Genomic DNA, 17670 nt, shown 5'->3' on the forward strand with positions numbered 1-17670 from the left:
TGATAAAGAAGGCAAGAGCATACAATGGAGTGAAGACAGTTTGTTCAATAAATCATGTTGGGAAAATTAGACAAATACATGCAAAACTATGAAACTAGATCACCAACTTACACCATACACAAGAATAAACTCAAAATGGATAAAAGACTTAAAATTGTGAGTTGTGAAACGATAAAAATCTTAGAAGAGCCCTGGCCAGTTTGGCTCAGCAGTTGGAGCATTGGCCTGTGGACCAGAGTCCCAGGTTCAGTTCCTGCTAGGGGCACATACCAAAAAAAAATCTTAGAAGAAAATATAGGCGGCAAAATCTTAGACATCTCATGTAGCAGAATTTTCAGATACATCACCTAGGCCCTAGGGTCATTTGGATATTTATAACATCATCTGTGGGCCATAAAAAATAATCGACTTAAAAATTAGCCTGCTAGCCCTGGCCGGTTTGGCTCAGCGGTTAGAGCGTCGGGTTCGGTTCCCGCTAAGGGCACGTACTTCGGTTGCAGTTTGTCCCCGGCCCTGGTTGGTCGTGCGGTGGCAGCCACTCGATGTGTCCCTTTCACATTGATGTTTTTCTCTCTCTCTCTCTCTCTTCCTCTCTCTCCCTCCCGCTCTATCTGTACAAAAAATGGAAAAATGTCCTCGGGTGAGGATAAAAAAAAAAAAAATTAGCCTGCTATAACTGGTTAGGCTAACTTAAAAAGGTGTGTGATGTTAGCTGGTATTGATTTCTCAGGCCTTACACTGCCTGAGGGCCAGACATTACAGCCAGATGTCCCCCATGCCTGTCTAGGGCAAGAGAAACAAAGGAAAACTAAACAAATGGGACTACATCAAACTAAAAAGTTTCTGCATTGCAAAAAAAAAAAGCATCAAAATGCAAAGGAAACCCATTGTATGGGAGAACATATGTGCCAATGATACATCAGATAAGGGATTCATTTCAAAAATATATAAAAAACTCATACAACTCAACAAAAGGAAGACAAACAATCCAATTTAAAAATGGGCAAAGAACCTAAATAGACAACTCTCCAAACAGGACATACAGACGACTAAGAGACATATGAAAAAGTGCTCAAAGTCAATAATCATCAGAGAGATGCAAATTATAATGATAATGAGGTATCACCTCACATCTGCCAGATTGGCTACCATCAATAAATCAACAAACAACAAGTACTGGTGAGGACGTGGAGAAAAGGGAGCTCTAGTACACTGCTGGTAGGAATGCAGACTGGTGCAGCCACTATGGAAAACAGTATGGAATTTCCTCAAAAATTAAAAAATGAAACTGCTGTTTGATCCAGTGATCCAACTTCTAGGAATATATCCTAAGAATCCCAAAACACCAACCAGAAAGAATATATGCAGCCTTTATTTATAGCAGTGCTATTTACAATAGCTAAGATCTGGAAACAGCCCAAGTGCCGGTCAGTAGACGAGTGGGTAAAAAAAGCTGTGGTACATTTACACAATGGAATCCTATGCAGCTGTAAAAAAAAAAAAAGAAGAATAAGAATAGGATCTCTCACTCTTTCAAACAGCATGGAGGAAACTGAAAAGTATTATGCTAATCAAAATAAGCCAGTCAGAGAAAGACAAATATCACATTATTTCACTTATATGTGGAATCTAACGAACAAAATAGACCCAGAGGCATGGAAGCATGGCACAAACTGGTGGATCTGAGGGAAGGAGGGTGGGGGTGGAAGGGCAGAGAATAACCGAAGAACTTATATGGATATATGCATAATCCATGGACATAGACAATAGTGTGGTGAAGGCCTGCATGGGGCAAAAACCAGGTGGAGGTGGGACAACGGGGGAAAAATAGGGGATATCTGTAATACCCTCAACAATAAAGATGAATACATTAAAAAAAATAAACCCACATGAAGAAAAATAAAGATACTAATATTCATTCCACAAAATACTCCAGATTTCAAATGTAAAAATTTTTTATGATTAAACTTTTACAACTGAATCAGACATATCCAAATATTCTTTATTTTGTATATCTGACACACTTCAATTGATGTAAGTGAAAAAAACTAGAAGCATATCTTGCTTCCCTTTGGGATATTACTTTTTATTCATCTACCATGTAATTTAAAAAACTAGCTAAATCTCATTTATCACTTTTATTAATTCAAGGCATCTCTATATACTTTAAAAATTTCTACACTTTGATATTTTCAAATTCTGTTTGTTTCCACTTATACTAATTGATTTATTAATTTTTCATGGTCTTAAATTTTCTATATGTAAAAAAAATCTCTCATTTAAAAGGCATGCTATATACTTCCAACCCACTTTTTCCAATAGACTACAAAAACAAAACAAAACATGTTGATTTCTTACTTGTATTGTACCTTATGTCTATTTAATTCTACATAGACCTACAAGAGTAAAATAAATACATCTAGATCTAGCTATTAGATGATAGGAAATATTATTTTTATTCCAAATTAAATATTTATTATAACAAGCATAATTAAGAATGGAAACTGAATGACTTTCAAGTGATTAACATATAGAAAAAACAAAATAAAAACACTTGAACATATAAAACTAAAAAACATAGCTTACTCTATTCATAAGTCATTAGAGTTACTACATCATATTTTATCTTTAGTTTTTATTTTTCAATCCTCACCCGAGGACATTTTTTTTTTCTATTTATCTTCAGATAGAGTGGGAGGAAGGGAGAGAGAAAGAGATAGAAACATTGACATGAGAGGGGCACGTCGACCGTTGCCTCCCGCACAACCCCGACGTGGGCTGGGGACGATCCACAACCAAGGTACGTGGCCTTGACTGGAATTGAAAACCCGCGACTCATGGTCTACAGGCCAACTAACCACTGAACCAAACCGGATAGGGCTCATAGTCTATCTTTACAATAGCCACAATCCTGGGCCATATCTAGTGGTCTCAAAATTGAATCAAGCCATTTTTAGTTGGAACAAAAATGATTATGAACTTATGTTTTACTAATAATCTGAAAGAGCTCTCTCTACTTGCCAAAAAGTAGATAGCTCTATATTAAAGCTTCACTTTCTAAAATATCAATACTTCAGTAATAGCAACAACAACCCTTGTCATCAAGGAAATTTCCCTAAAAGATAAATCTCATCATATAGGGGGAAAAAAGTAGAAAATAAATAAAAAACCCAGAACAAATCATAGTAAGAGCTATGAGACAATATTTAAAAAATACATATTTTTATTGATTTTTAGAGAGAGAGGGAGAGAGAGAAACATTGATTGGTTGCCTCCTGCATTTCCCTTACAGGAGACTGAGCCTGTAACATGGGCATGTGCTCTGACTAGGAATCGAAGTGGCAACCCTTTGGTGCACAGGCTAATGCCCAACCACCTGAACCAGTGGCCAGGGTGAGACAATGTCTTATGGTCTAATATTCATGTACTTGAAATCACATAAAGAGAAGAAAAAATACATCAAAGAAATACATGAAAATATAATGTGGAATTTTCCACATTAAATAAAAGATATCAAACCAAAGAACCAAGATATCCAGCAAACAAAAGAAAATAGACACACCGTATTCAAAGACACACCATATCCAAAGACAAAACCCACCATATCCAAAGACACAGAGAAATTTTAATGATAGCCAAAAAGAAAAAAAAAATCAAAAGTTTATATATATAAAATCAAAGATAAGAATTACAGCAAAATTATGCAAACAAGACACCAATAGAATGAAATCCTTTAAGTGCTGAAAGAAAAAAGGCAATCCATAATTCTATACTCAGCAAAAATATTTCATATAAATAAAGGAAAAATAAAGTCTTTCAGAAGAACAATTATGAGATAATTCATTACCACCAGACTTGCCCTACAAGAAATATTAAAGGACATTCTTCAGACAGATGGAATGTGATACCAGACAGAAAAATGTATCCACACAAAGGAATCAACACCACTAAAAATGACATAAATGAAAGTACATATGTAAATTTACTTTTTATTTGTAATTGCTCTAAAAAATAAAGGTCGAAAGCAAAAGTAGTGGTAATTTATTTGTGTGTTGATAGCACATATAAAAGTAAAAATGAATGACAACAAAAGCACAAGAGATGAGCAGGAAGAATTGGGAATACACAGTTGTAGAGTACTTATAGCTATGTGCTATTTTATGATGAAAGACTGTGTTAAGTTACAAACATATATTACAAACTCTAGCACTGCCGCTAAAACAATTTCAGAAAGAGGTATAAATAAGCAAATAGTGGAGATAAATGGAATAAAAAAAGCCCAAGTAATCCAAAAGAGAACAAAAGAGCAAAGAACAGAATAGAAAACAGCTAATACAGTGATAGATTTTATTTAGTCCAATGATATTACTAAGTGCATTAATGTAAACAATTTAAATACACCAATTAAAAGACACAGATTGTCAGACTAGATAAACAAATAAGCCCAACTATATTATTCTGTCTACAACAAACCCATTTTACATGTAAAAACATAAATGAGTCGAACATAAAAGTATGAAAAGATATGTTGGGAGACAATTCTCCATGGGTCTCTGTTGCGGTAGCTGTCTTTGAACCCACTTCTCAGTACTTGGTCTGCAACCATCTCTCCAGTTCCTCCTTATTAATAGGCAATAAAATGGAGATCCAGGAATCTCATGTCTACTGCCAGAATCTATTAAATTTTTGGCAAGTTAACTTGTTAGCTCATAAGAATGTAAAATCTCAGACCCTTCACAATTCTTGACATGATATATCATGTAAACATTAATCACAAGAAAGCTGGAGTTACCCAGCAGGTGTGGCTCAGTGGATTGAGTGTCAGCCCATGGACAGAGAGGTCTCAGCCGGATTCTTGGTCAGGGCACATGCCTGGGTTGCGGGCTCCATCCCCAGTAGGGGGCACGCAGGAGGCAGCCAATGGATGTTTCTCACATTGATGTTTCTCGCTCTCTCTCTCCCTAAAAAAAAAAAAAAAAAAAAAAATCAGTAAAAACGTATTAAAAAAAAGAAAGCTGGAGTGGCTATATTAATAACACAAGGAAGACTTCAGAAAAACTAGTAATACCAGGGATAAAGAAGCCATTTCATCAAGTAGACATAATAATCCTAAAATAAGTATGGACCTAACAAAACTTCAAAATACATGAAGCAAAAAATGACAAAAGTGAGAAACACAGACAAATCCACAAGTTGGAGATTTCAATACTCCTCTTAATATTTGACAGAACAAGCAAATGAGAAGCATATGGAAAAATTCAACCTTACTAGTGAGAAAAATTGTACAAACTCACAAGAATTTAAGATTTAAGAAGTCTGACAATTCTAAACGCTGATATGAAATATCAGAAACCCTCATACACCGCTGGTGGGAGTATAGCTTTGCAGAACCACTTTGAAAAATAAGTTGGCATTACCTAATAAAGTAGAGAGATACACAACCTAATCAGCAATTCCACCCATAGTATAACCATAAGTTCGTATACACATGCAACCATAAGTTTGTATACACATGCAGTAGCAGACAAGTACAAGAGTTTTCATAACAGCATTGTTTATAATTGAGGATAAAAACAAGAAACACCACAAATGTCCACAATAGCAGAATGCACAAATAAAATTGTGGTACAGTCATGTAATGCAATACTATATAGCAGTGAAAATGAATGAATTATAGTTTTTTATTCAATATAGATGGCTTCCAGAAACATAATGTTGGGGGGGGGGGGTAGAAATCACAGAACACACACACAAAAATAACTCCAAAAATATAAAACTAAGCATTATATTGTTTAGAGAAATATTCTTATGAGGTAAAATGAAAAAGAAAAGCAAGTAAATGATTAACCAATATTAGGATCCAAAATTAGATAGAAGAGGAAGAGGCAATTAGGGACTTCAAAGATATCTGTAATGTTCTATTTCTTATCCTGGGTAGTAGATGGGTGTTCTTTATATTATTCCTTAATCTATATATATTCTAGATATTTTCATATTTATTGTTTAAAATTCTTATAAGTAATACAGATTCAATTAAAAATATTTTTTAAAAATAAAAAAATATATGAAATTCAGGTACAATGCATCATTAGACCCAACTAGACATTGAGACTCACAAACCCAAATAGGCCACACTAGATATTGGTTATACTTAGCAGGATATAAAACATGAAACATGCCAGCAAGGCAGTATCAAGTAGTTACTTTTCAGGAGTCCTCACAGCAATTCAGGGGATATTCTCTTAAGCACCCCCAGGTGACAGGTCAAGAGTAAGAGAATGTGATCACAAGAATTGGTGTAGAAGCTACCCTACCTTAGAAGTACCAAATAGTACCCTGGGTGGTTTGCCTCAGCAATTAGAGTATCGACCTGTGGACCAGGGAGTCCTGGATTCGATTCTGGCCAAGGGCACGTACCTTGGTTGCGATTCGTCTCCGGCCCCAACGGGGTGGTGCGGGTGGCAACCAGTTGATGCGTCTCTCTCTCATCGATGTTTCTCTTTCTTTCTCTCCCCCTCTCTCCCTCCCACCCTGCCTGAAGATAAATGTAAAAGTGTCCTGGGGTGAGGATTAAAAAAAAGAAGTACCAAATAGCAATCAATATATCCAGTCCCCTAGCCTTACAACAGGGTTTGCTCGATTATAAGGGTTATCACACTCAGGGGAGCTCAAAGCTGTAATATCACACCAGTTCATTCAGTCCTCCCAGTTCATATGTAATTGTTAATCATGAGTCATTTTTACCAAAAGCAATGGTGCTAGATTATACAACTGACATTCTATCTTGATCAGGTTTCCAGGTGAATAAAGTTAGGAAGGCCAAAACTGACCAGAAAAAAGAAAAGCTATGATTAACTATACTCACAACAAACAGGAGATTCAATTTAAAATGATACTAAGCTAACCATCTATTAATACAGTTCATTGAATCTAAGATGCGAGTGATTATAAGACACCATTTATTTTTGTGCTAAGAAAAAAGTGGTGCTATATTGTAAGATACATCCCAATTACTGAGATATAAAAATGGGAGGAAAATATACTTCTTATATCAATGAAATACACAATAACCGATCTCCCAATTTTTCACGAAAATATTTAAGATATACAGCACTACCTTGGAAAAACAGTCTGTGCCAAAATAAACCATATGCCTACTAAAAACTTTCTTAGATATCTAAGGTTGTATTCTCTCACCCAATACCTCTCTTTCTTCATACCTTTCTATTCTAAAAACACAACTTCCAGTTTCAACTTAACTGATGGGGCATAGCTCTCTCCATCCTGGATATTAAATTAGTTTCCACAACTGATGAACTCACCAAAAGTCCTAATGGCCTTAATAACCTAGAGACTTTCATGTAATGCTCTGGTAAAAACAAACACAAATACATCACATTGTCTCAGGTTATCCAGAAATAAGTTTACTTCTACAAAACAAAGACTGTGCAGTGAGAACAGGGGAAAACTCTTAAACTTCAATCTAGAATGAAGCACAATGGATGAACGTTTTCATCTAAGTGGGTTGTGCACAATTATTACCTTTGTATATCTTGGAGGACAATTCTATTAGTTTATGAGTAGATAATGAAGATGATTAAATGGACTTTCTATATTTTGCCTACTGGCAAGACACAAGAAATGAACAAACAGCCTCTTGTATATAGATGGTTAAGCATGGGCCCTACATAAACATTCAGCAGCACAGATGTTTTATCTTCTGAAAATGCCAAAGAAAATAATCTGTAATAATTTACATTGGGAAATAGAAGAAATGCAGAAAGTATCTGCTGTATGTTTTCAGTAAGATATAATTAAAAGTTTCTGTGAAACATGGTTCATAAGGAAGATGATCAGTTAAAAAGACTAGGAAAGAATAAAAATACAACAGACATGTGTAGACTAAGATATAAATGGAACTCAAAGATACAAGGAAAAAAAGTATACACAACAAAACCAAAATCCACACTCAAGATGAGAAAAAAGAGATTACTGCAGAAAAACTTACCAATAATATAGAATATGAAAACAAAAATGCTCACCAAGAATACAAAAGAATAAAGTTAAACACCAGAGGGAAGAGAGGTATAAAAAAGAAATATGGGCCCTGGCCAGTTTGGCACAGCGGTTGGAGTGTTGGTCTGCAGACCAGAGAGTCCCAGGTTCGGTTCCTACTAGGGGCACATACCAAAAAAAAAAAGAAAGAAATGTGGTGTGGCTTAGTGGATTGAGTGTCATCCCATGTACTGAGATGAGAGGTCCTGGTTCATTTCCCGGTCAGGGTACACATCTGGGTCGTGGGCTCCATCCCCAGTAGGGGGCATGCAGGAGGCAGCCAATGGATGTTTCTCTCTCACATCAATGTTTTTTTCTCTCTCTCTCTAAAAATCAATAAAAACATATTAAGAGAAAAAAAAAAATGTGGCTCTTTTTTGTGGCACCTCTGAGGGTCAGCTGCTTCAGGATGAAGCTGAACATCTTTTCCAGCCACTGGCTGCCAGAAACTCATTGAAGTAGATGATGAACACAAACCCTGTACCTTTTATGAGAAGCATATGGCCACAGAAGTTGCTGCTGATGCTCTGGGTGAAGAATAAAAGGGTTATGTGGTTTGAATCAGTGGTGGGAATGTCAAACAAGGTTTCCCCACGAAGCAGCGTATCTTGACCCATGGCTGTGCCTACTTGCTACTGAGTAAGGAGCATTATAGACCAAAGAGGACTGGACAGAGAAAGCGCAAATCTTTGAGGGCTGCAATGTGGATGCCAATTTCAGTGTTCTCAAGTTGGTCACTGTAAAAATAAAAGCGGGAGAAAGATATTCCTGGCCTCGCTGATGTTACTACTATGACTCATCACCTGGGGCCCAAAAGAGTTAGCAGAATCCGCAAACTTTTCAATCTCTCTAAAGAAGATGTCTGCCAATATGTTGTGAGGAAGCCCCTAAACAAAGAAGGTAATAAACCTTGGACCAAAATGCCTGAGATTCAGCATCTTGTTACTCCAAGGGTCCTGGAATACAAATGTTGATGTATTGAAACAACGTACTAAGAAAAATAAGAAAGAGGTCACAGAATATGCTAAACTTTTGGTAGATTAAAACTAGGACAATGGAGGCCAAAGAAGAACATCAGAAACAGAATGCCAAGAGGTGTAGGCTGTCCTCTCTGAGAGCTTCTACGTCTAAGTCTGAGTTCAGTCAAATGAGATTTTCTGAGAATAACAAATAAATAAGATCAGACATCAGATCTCAAAAAAAAGAAAGAAATGTGATCCAATCCACAAACACAGATTTTTTTTAAAAAAGGCACAATAAATGGAATAGAAGCAATAATCAAAGATATAACAGAAGAATAATAGCCAAAATAAAAAGCACCAGCATCTCTGTATCAAAAGGATTTTCTATTCTCAGTCAGAATGAAAAAATACCAGAATAGTTTAGAGAATTTTAAAGGAAAAAGCCTGAAATACGAGAATATTCCACATTGAGCCATGTTGTCATTAACACATGCATGCAACAAAAGGTCATTTTCAGATACTCAAGAGTTCAGAAAAGTAACTTACGTGTGCATCTCCTGAAAAAAGTACCTGAAAATATATGAGGCAACTGAATTAAATCAAAATTAGAACTCAAGATACTGTTGTGTAAATAGATGCTCTGTACCAAATTATACTCTGTACCAAATTAATATGTAGAGTTGAGCCCAAATTGTTCTATTGAAATTTAATACATAAGCTAAAAAGTTTTTGAAAACTACGTATACAGTTTAAAACATTCAACATTTACAAGTTAGTCTTAAAGATTAACTTGGGAAGCTGAGTGATAAACAGCTACTCTGCATTACATATAAAAAGAAATAATACTTTATTCTTGAATTTTATAATTACAACTAGATTTCTGTGTGTGTGTGTGTATACATATATATATATATTTCTGTATCTATGCTTTAAAAAAAACAACACATACACACAGTCTATGCTGCAAACACCCCCAAAACAAAGGAAAGAGTAAAGTAAAATTAAAAGGATTAAAAACAGTGACAGGTAATAATATACCATGGAAATAGAAATAATTTTGACATGGAATAAGAAGATTCAAGAAGAAAAGAATTAGAGGATCCCTACTATGATAAAAGATATCTACAGTGCTACTCAAATGTAGTCTATCAACTAGCTGTTTGTTACAGGACTGTAACAGGATAAGTATAAAACTTGTAAGTATTTAGAAACTCACAGCAATCTCACAGGGGAATCCTATACCTGTTTAATATAATAAAAAAGAGTCTGTATTTTGCTTGTTGGTTTTTCTTTCTCATTTCATTTTTCTAGTAATTACTTTTCACGTATTTTAAAGTACCAGTATTTAAAAAAAAAAAAAGTAGATTCTTTACCACAAACAGTTTGAAAAGCACTGCTTAAAGACCTATCAGTTATGAGGTTTTATGTGCCAAATGGCACATCAAAAATACACAAAGTTAGCCCTGGCTGGTTTGGCTCAGCGGTTAGAGCGTAGGCCTGCGGTCCAGAGAGACCCGGGTTCGGTTCCCACTAAGGGCATGTACCGCGGTTGCAGTTTGTCTCTGGCCCTGGTTGGGTTGTGTGGGTGGCAGTCACTCGTTGTGTCCCTTTCACATCGATGTTTTTCTCTCTCTCTCTCTCTCTCTCTCTCTCTCTCCCCCCCCCCCAACCCCCCCACTCTATCTGAACCAAAAATGGAAAAATGTCTTCAGGTGAGGATTAAAAAAAAAAAAAAATACACAAAGTTAAAACAATTAGATATGGAAGGCAAAAATAAAGAAAAAAATAGACGCAGAAAGAATCTCATTCCATGGCATATTAAAAATTTTAAAAATGGTATATAGAAAATGAAAACAGATTATAATCTCATATTTTCTTTCAGAAGTCATCTATAATAAGATGCCCCATCAGTTTATTTATTTTTTATTCTTCAGATAGAACAGGAGGGAGAGAGGGAGGAAGAGAGAAAGGAAGAAACATCAATGTGAGAGAGACACATTGGTTGCCACCCACACGACCCCAACCGGTGACAAACTGCAACCAAGGTACGTGCCCTTAGCGGGAACCGAACCTGAAACTCTCTGGTCCGTGGGCCCACGCTCTAACCACTGAGCAAAACCGGCCAGTGTGCCCCATCAGTTTAATATCAGCTTTTCAGGAGGAAAAACTACAGTATTTAATGTACACATTGTAAACATGCTAAGCTGTCCAGCCTCCCAGTTTTCTGATCTCCTTTTATATAGAAGTCAAAGAAAGAACTCGAAAGTATTTTATAATGTCAGATGCTGCACAGGTCACAGATGCCTCTGCTACCCTCTCTTCCTAGTCCCTACAATCTTATTTAAAATGTAGGCTATTATTTAGGTAGTAGTTAACATTACTGCTGTCTCAAAAACCTCACGGTCTCTTTTTCTTTCTTCTATGGGGCCTACTGGGTAAAGGCTAACCTAATCTATCCACCCTAATGTAGCTACCTGGTAAAGGCTGACTGAATAGTAAGGCATTATATATAAATTAGAGCATTGTTTGAGCCATTATCACTATATGTGTTGTAAAACTCAAAGCATTATTAACAATTTATTCTATGTGACGAGTATTTTCCACCTATGCTACACAGTCTAATCATATAAAAAAGCTCTCCAAAGGATGATCCTACTTCTTGGACTGTCAAGAGGAGTGGTCCTCGCCAGTGTGGCTCAGTTGGTTGGGCATCATCCAGTACACCAAAGTTAGCCGGTTCATTCTTGATCAGGGCACGTGCCCCATTCCCGGTTGCGGGAGGTAGCCAAATCGATTTTCCCCTCCCCTACCTGTCCCCGCTCCCTTCCCTTCCCTTCCAACATCAAATAAAAAAACATCTTAAAAAAAAAAAAGGGAGTGGTCTCATGACAGAACCAAACCTAGAAGAGAAAAAAGCAAATCAAAGGTAGGATCCTTTTGAAACTGTTCATTTTAAGTCAGAGTTTAAAAGGTTAGTTCTCCCACTCCTGACACACACATACACACAAATAATAAAAATAAATAAATGGTCAGTTCTCTAAATAAGACGTGAAAAAGTCAGAATCTTTTTCTTCAATTTCCATGCCTAATATTTAAATCTAACTTCAACTAAATGGGATCTAAAAGCCTCATTTAAAATATAAAAGCGCTTTATAAATTTTTTTTAAGTTTAAATAAAAGGTAAGAGTAGGAATAAGAATAAAGAAAATAGGAAAAATATTTGCAGCTCAATTCAGAGACACCAATTTTTCTAATCTATGAAGAGCTCCAGGGAATTAATAAGCAAAAGGCCAAATGGCAACAGGAAAATGGGTGAAAGATAAACAAGTAGTACACTGAAAAGGAAATACAAATGGCTTTCTAGCATATGGAAAGATACTCTCACTTATAATAAAAGAAATGCACATTAAAACTACGCTGATATCCATATTTTTATCTATTAAACTGGCAAAGATCAAAACATTTGAGAATATAATCTTGGTGAAGACATGAAAAAAGTCTCATATTGCTGGTGGGAGTACAGATTGAAACAACCTTGTATTATACTTTTTCTTACTTGATAAAATCCCTGTAAGACATTTTAAAAATGCAGTACACAAGAGATATTGAGCCTAATATGGGCTGTTGGTCATTAAAAAAACAAAAACAAAAAAACAAAAAAACCCTGTTATAGTTGTCTGCTTTATGAAATTATTTATATAATAAAGCATATAGGTAGGCAAGTTTAAGAAACTTAGATAAATAAAACAGCAGTCCTATTTCACCTGCTGCTCACCTCCTGATACCTTTTTGTGTACTTACTGGGTGCTGAATAGGTATTTGTCGAGTGAATGGGACTAGGAATGATGCTAAGGGATGATGAGCATGAAATAAAACATGAACAACAAATTAACAAAATTTACCTGAATTGCTGAATAAATTGCTTACAGGACATGTCACACTGGCAAATATTCCCTGAAAAATGAGTCAGCCAGCAATAGTAACATAATAGATTGTTGCAGTAATAGCCCTCTAATGAGTCACACAGTCTTAGGGAACCTCTCCCACACTGACTCTGGTCTTGGCCATGTGATTTGCTTTGGCCCATGGTACAACAAAAAACATATGGGGCTTGCCTTCACTTGCTGCTCCTGTAAACCCTATAGTACTGCCTCCAGATGAACGATGCCTGCTAGAGGCACATGGCCCTCCAACACCCAAGGCAACAGCCAGCATCAATATCCAGACCTATGAGTCAAGCCTTCCTAGACCAATTAGCTTCCAACTGACCTATCAGTTAATTGCAGCCACATAAGCCAGCCCAGCCAGAAGCAGAAACAGAGCTTAACTGAGCACAGCCCAGAATCATGGGCTAAAAAATGGCTACTGTCTTACACCACTTAGTTTTGGGGAGGTTTGTTACCCAAAAATTGACACAAATGGGGAGGGGAAAAGGATTGGTGGTCAAAAAAAAATGGCTTTACCTGCTTCAGTTTTTTCAATTTCACAATGAGAATCTATTCATATATTTATTACTTGTCTAATTAAACTAAACTTATAAAAATATTTTGTATCACACTGATATTAAAGTCCAACTATCACCTTATAAAGACATACATAAAACAAAACAATTCAGTCCAATGGGAACATGAATTTGAGAGGAGACATTAACATTGCTCAGAAAAAAAAAGGGGGGGAGGGTCAGTATAGAGTACCAGGGTATATTATCACATAAAAAACTAGTAAGAATATATTTATGGTCACTGTCATGTCTCAATAATAGCTATTATCAAATTCAGGAAGTATTAGGAGACATACATTTCATATTTTGCTTCTCCACTTCTGTTTAGGCAGGTAACGACCATTTAATATGTTTCCTCATTTTAATCCTCACATACTATGAAATAAACATATGCTGAATAACTTCAGGCAAAAGTTAATTGACATATCCATGCCTCATTTCCTCAATTGTAAAATGGGGATAACTACCTATTTTATAGAGTTGTTGTGAAGATTAAATCACTTAAAACAAGGTACACAGGAAGGGCCCAATAAATGGTTTATCACCTCTGTTAGTAAAATGATAGAAAATTAAGGTCTTTTGACTACACTGGCTTCTAATTTTAAATCACCAAGCATCATCAACCAAACATTGATCATCAAAATTAATTTGAAAATCTTTCTAGCAACTTCATGAAAAAAATGAAAAAACAATGTTACCAAAAAAACAAACAAAATAAAACCTGGAAATATATTAAGAAAAAATATGGTGAAGCGAATTAAAACTCCAGGCAATAATGAATTCATTTAGTTCACATTCCACAATCCTAAGTAGGTTTAAAAACCACAGGCATCAATGTGTTAGCATTTCACAAAAGGCAAAAACAAGAAGAGCAATAAATCCTAACAAGTTCTATCATCATGTAAAAATAGGGAATCACTGATGGCTTTGGAAAATAAGGCTCTTTCAAAAGAGCTTACATTAACCTAATCTGCAGCACTGGAAAACTGTATTTACTCCTTGATCAATGGCTTAACACTGCCCCTTTTCAAGGCAAGATCAGGCCCGGGCGTGCATACATACATACGTGCATGCATGTGTGTAATCAACAGTTTAAAAAAAAAAAAAATCAAGCCTGGGTGGCATAAAAAATTGACAGTAAAAACCGTCAATTTTTAATGAAGTGTTTTAAACAGGTAATTATATATCCTGCAGACATGTGAGTCAGTGACCAACTGTAAAAAGCCTTATGCCACAACGTGCAGGTATTTAGTTTGTCCTACTGTAAAGAATGAATGCTACAAAAATTCCATTTTTCATTTTAATTCAAATCAAACTTTAAGTGAGGTAAATATATTTGTTGTTGTTGTTGTTAATCCATTGCTTTTATAGAGTAGAAAGAAGGGAGGGAGAGAAAAAGAGAGAAACATCAATGTGAGCATCAACTGGTTGTCTCCTGCTGGACCCTGACTGGGCCAGGGACTGAACCTGCAACCCAGGTACAAGGGAATCAAACCTGCCACCCTTAGGTGCATGGGCAGATGCTCTAGCCACTGAGCAACACCGACAAGGGCTATATTTTTATTATTTTTTTAATTTATTGAATGTATTAGGATGGCACTGGTTAATAAAATTTTATAGGTTTCAAGTGTACAATTCTATATCATCTGTATATTGTATTGTATGTTCAAGTCAAATATTTTAAAGAATGGTTACTATATACAGAAATAACGTGGCCATTCTGGCATTCGAAGGGTAAAGTAACACTTATATTACTATATATATCAGACAGTTGCTGGTAATTATATTTAATCATAATAATCCAAAGAGGTAGAAATTATTAACTCATTTTACAGAGGAGGAAATTAAAATTCACAGAAGTAAAATAACTTTCCCTGTATCTCTCAGCAGTAGATAGCAGTGTGGAGAGTACTGAGGGGTATATCACAAGGTAGGTGCCATGGAACTTATTCCTACAGACAAACACAACACCCAGTGTAGTAAGTCCTTTATTAGCAATGTGAAAGAAGGCTAGGACGATGGGAAACCAAAGAGAAAATCTTTTAGGAATGGGCAAAGGAGTCACAGAAGGCTTTAAAAAGGCTGACATTTGAGTTGTCACTTTAAGGATGAGTAGGGTTTATAAATTTCAATGCCAAGGCTCACCCCCACCCCCCTCGTCCCCAATATATTAACCAAAATAAATTACTTACTTGAAATTGAGAAAAACAATTTTGAGAGAAATCTTCCTCAGATATATTACTCCATAGTTTTAAAACAAATAATATGATGACAGTTTAATTTTTAGGTTGCTTTTATGTGGCTTGTCTTGGTTTTTATTCTGAAATGAAATTTAGATTAGTCATTTTCTTGTTCTGAGAAACTAGGAGTATGCCAACATGTTTTAACTTCACATTTTTTCACATATCAACATGTATTTTTACAAAGTTTTTCATTTCATCATCTTAAACAAAACCTAATTTAATATATAAATTACTTTGAAGTGTAAATACATATGCAAAATAAGATATTTCTTTGAATTCTTGTTATACTTCCTTGGTAAATGTAATAAATGGAAGAAAAATAAAAAACTTGTTATATATTACACAAGCATTTTTGAGGTAACACGCTTTTTTTTTGTTTTTTGAATTGTTTATATAGTAAATGCTCTCTCAACCCAAAGAAAATTTAAAAACTGCCCCCAAGGAAATTGACCTCAAATCCTTAGTATTTCCCACAACTATCACCTAAAAAGAAAACAGAATTGGACAAAAATAAAGCCCTAAAATTTTCCAAAGACAATTACAACTTTCTTCCCCTCAGAATTTACTTTGCTAGGCATATATTCAATTTCTGCTGCAGAAAACAGTCCAATTTGCTAGTATTAATTAAGCAACAAAATATTTTTCATTAAAAAAATTAAATATTTAAAAATCTACAGAGAACCAGAAGAAACACAGATCTGGAAAACTAAAAGGAATGATCCCCCCCACCCCCACCCCAAAAAACCAAACTACCACCCATGCACCAAAAGGTTAAATAGACTGGCATAAGAGGATTTTACTTTACTTAAAATATTTGTCTCAAACATTTTATGTTTGGATGGTGGAGTTTTAAAAATTGCTTAAGACACCTACTCTCCTGCCTTATCTGGAAACTATAAATGAACACAATTTTACCCAAAGTTTACTGTTCCTTAACTCCCATTATTTCTTTTATTAGTACCACTGTGGTGTTAAAATGACAGCCAGGTACCAAAGTGACAATATACCATATTTTAATATATTTCTAAGTATTTCTTTAAAATACCTAGAGCTAATGGCAACATTCTCTGAAGACGATTTAATCTCAACCAACCAACCTACTTAAATCCAAATCATCTTCCATTCATATTTTAATTAAACAAATTTTAATTCGATCAAAGGAAAAATGAGAGAAAATTTAATATTAGCAGAGGAACTTGAAAGGTCTCCCGAAAGGAATGTCCTTTTTTTGGGGAAAAATTTATACATACCATTCTAGCATTAGTTTTTTATGTATCTTTCCTAAATTCTTCTTGCTATAACCTTTATTATTTTTTTTAAAGACAATAGCTACAATTATCATTAAAAAATCCTACTATAACCTATTCTGTTTGAAGATTTTAAAGCACTATTGGACATAGTAGGCTCTTAAAGATTTCAAAGCTGTGTACATGTAGTTCTTTTAATAGTTCCCCTAAAGTTCTGTATGTTTGTCTGTCAACTGTCAATGCCTTCCTCCAATTATCCCTCAGGTTTAGGGGGTCAGTGTGAGGCAGTGAAAACTGAATTAAGATTCTCAGTTTTCAGACCCAGCCCCACACCAACTAACTATATAGGACACTGAACAAATCCCTGAGCTTACCTATCTAGATTTCAGTTTTCTTTGTAAGAAATAAAAAGATTTGACCAGAACAGCGTTTCCCAACCTTTTTGCACTTTGTAAATAATATTTGTTCAACACACTGGCCAACAGGAGGGCATGTGGAGGCATAGACATAGTTATGGTGAAAAAAAATTTTTATTACATTTTTTAATATAATTATAGAAGAAAAAGTTTAAATGAAGTTTGTAATAATATGAATTAATCTCAAATCCAACATCAGGAACAATATATCAATATAACAACGATGCTTCATTTTGCAGTACATAC

General features: G+C 35.3%; 1 protein-coding gene across 17 annotated transcripts in view; it reads right to left on the reverse strand.

Annotated features, from left to right (window-relative positions):
* Nucleotides 1-17670, reverse strand: part of REV3L (REV3 like, DNA directed polymerase zeta catalytic subunit) — a 178597-nt gene that overhangs the window by 152793 nt on the left and 8134 nt on the right. For 5 of the 17 annotated variants that reach the window (XM_036247708.1, XM_036247700.1, XM_036247701.1 and 2 more), the window contains exon 2: nucleotides 15711-15838. The exons of 8 other annotated variants lie outside the window; for them this stretch is intronic. The gene's annotated coding sequence lies outside the window, so the exon portion shown is untranslated. 4 more of the 17 variants (XM_036247704.1, XM_036247705.1, XM_036247707.1 and 1 more) reach the window with 4 other exon arrangements.

Source organism: Molossus molossus, unplaced genomic scaffold, assembly GCF_014108415.1.
Source record: "Molossus molossus isolate mMolMol1 unplaced genomic scaffold, mMolMol1.p scaffold_m16_p_8, whole genome shotgun sequence".
Lineage (NCBI taxonomy): Eukaryota > Metazoa > Chordata > Mammalia > Chiroptera > Molossidae > Molossus > Molossus molossus.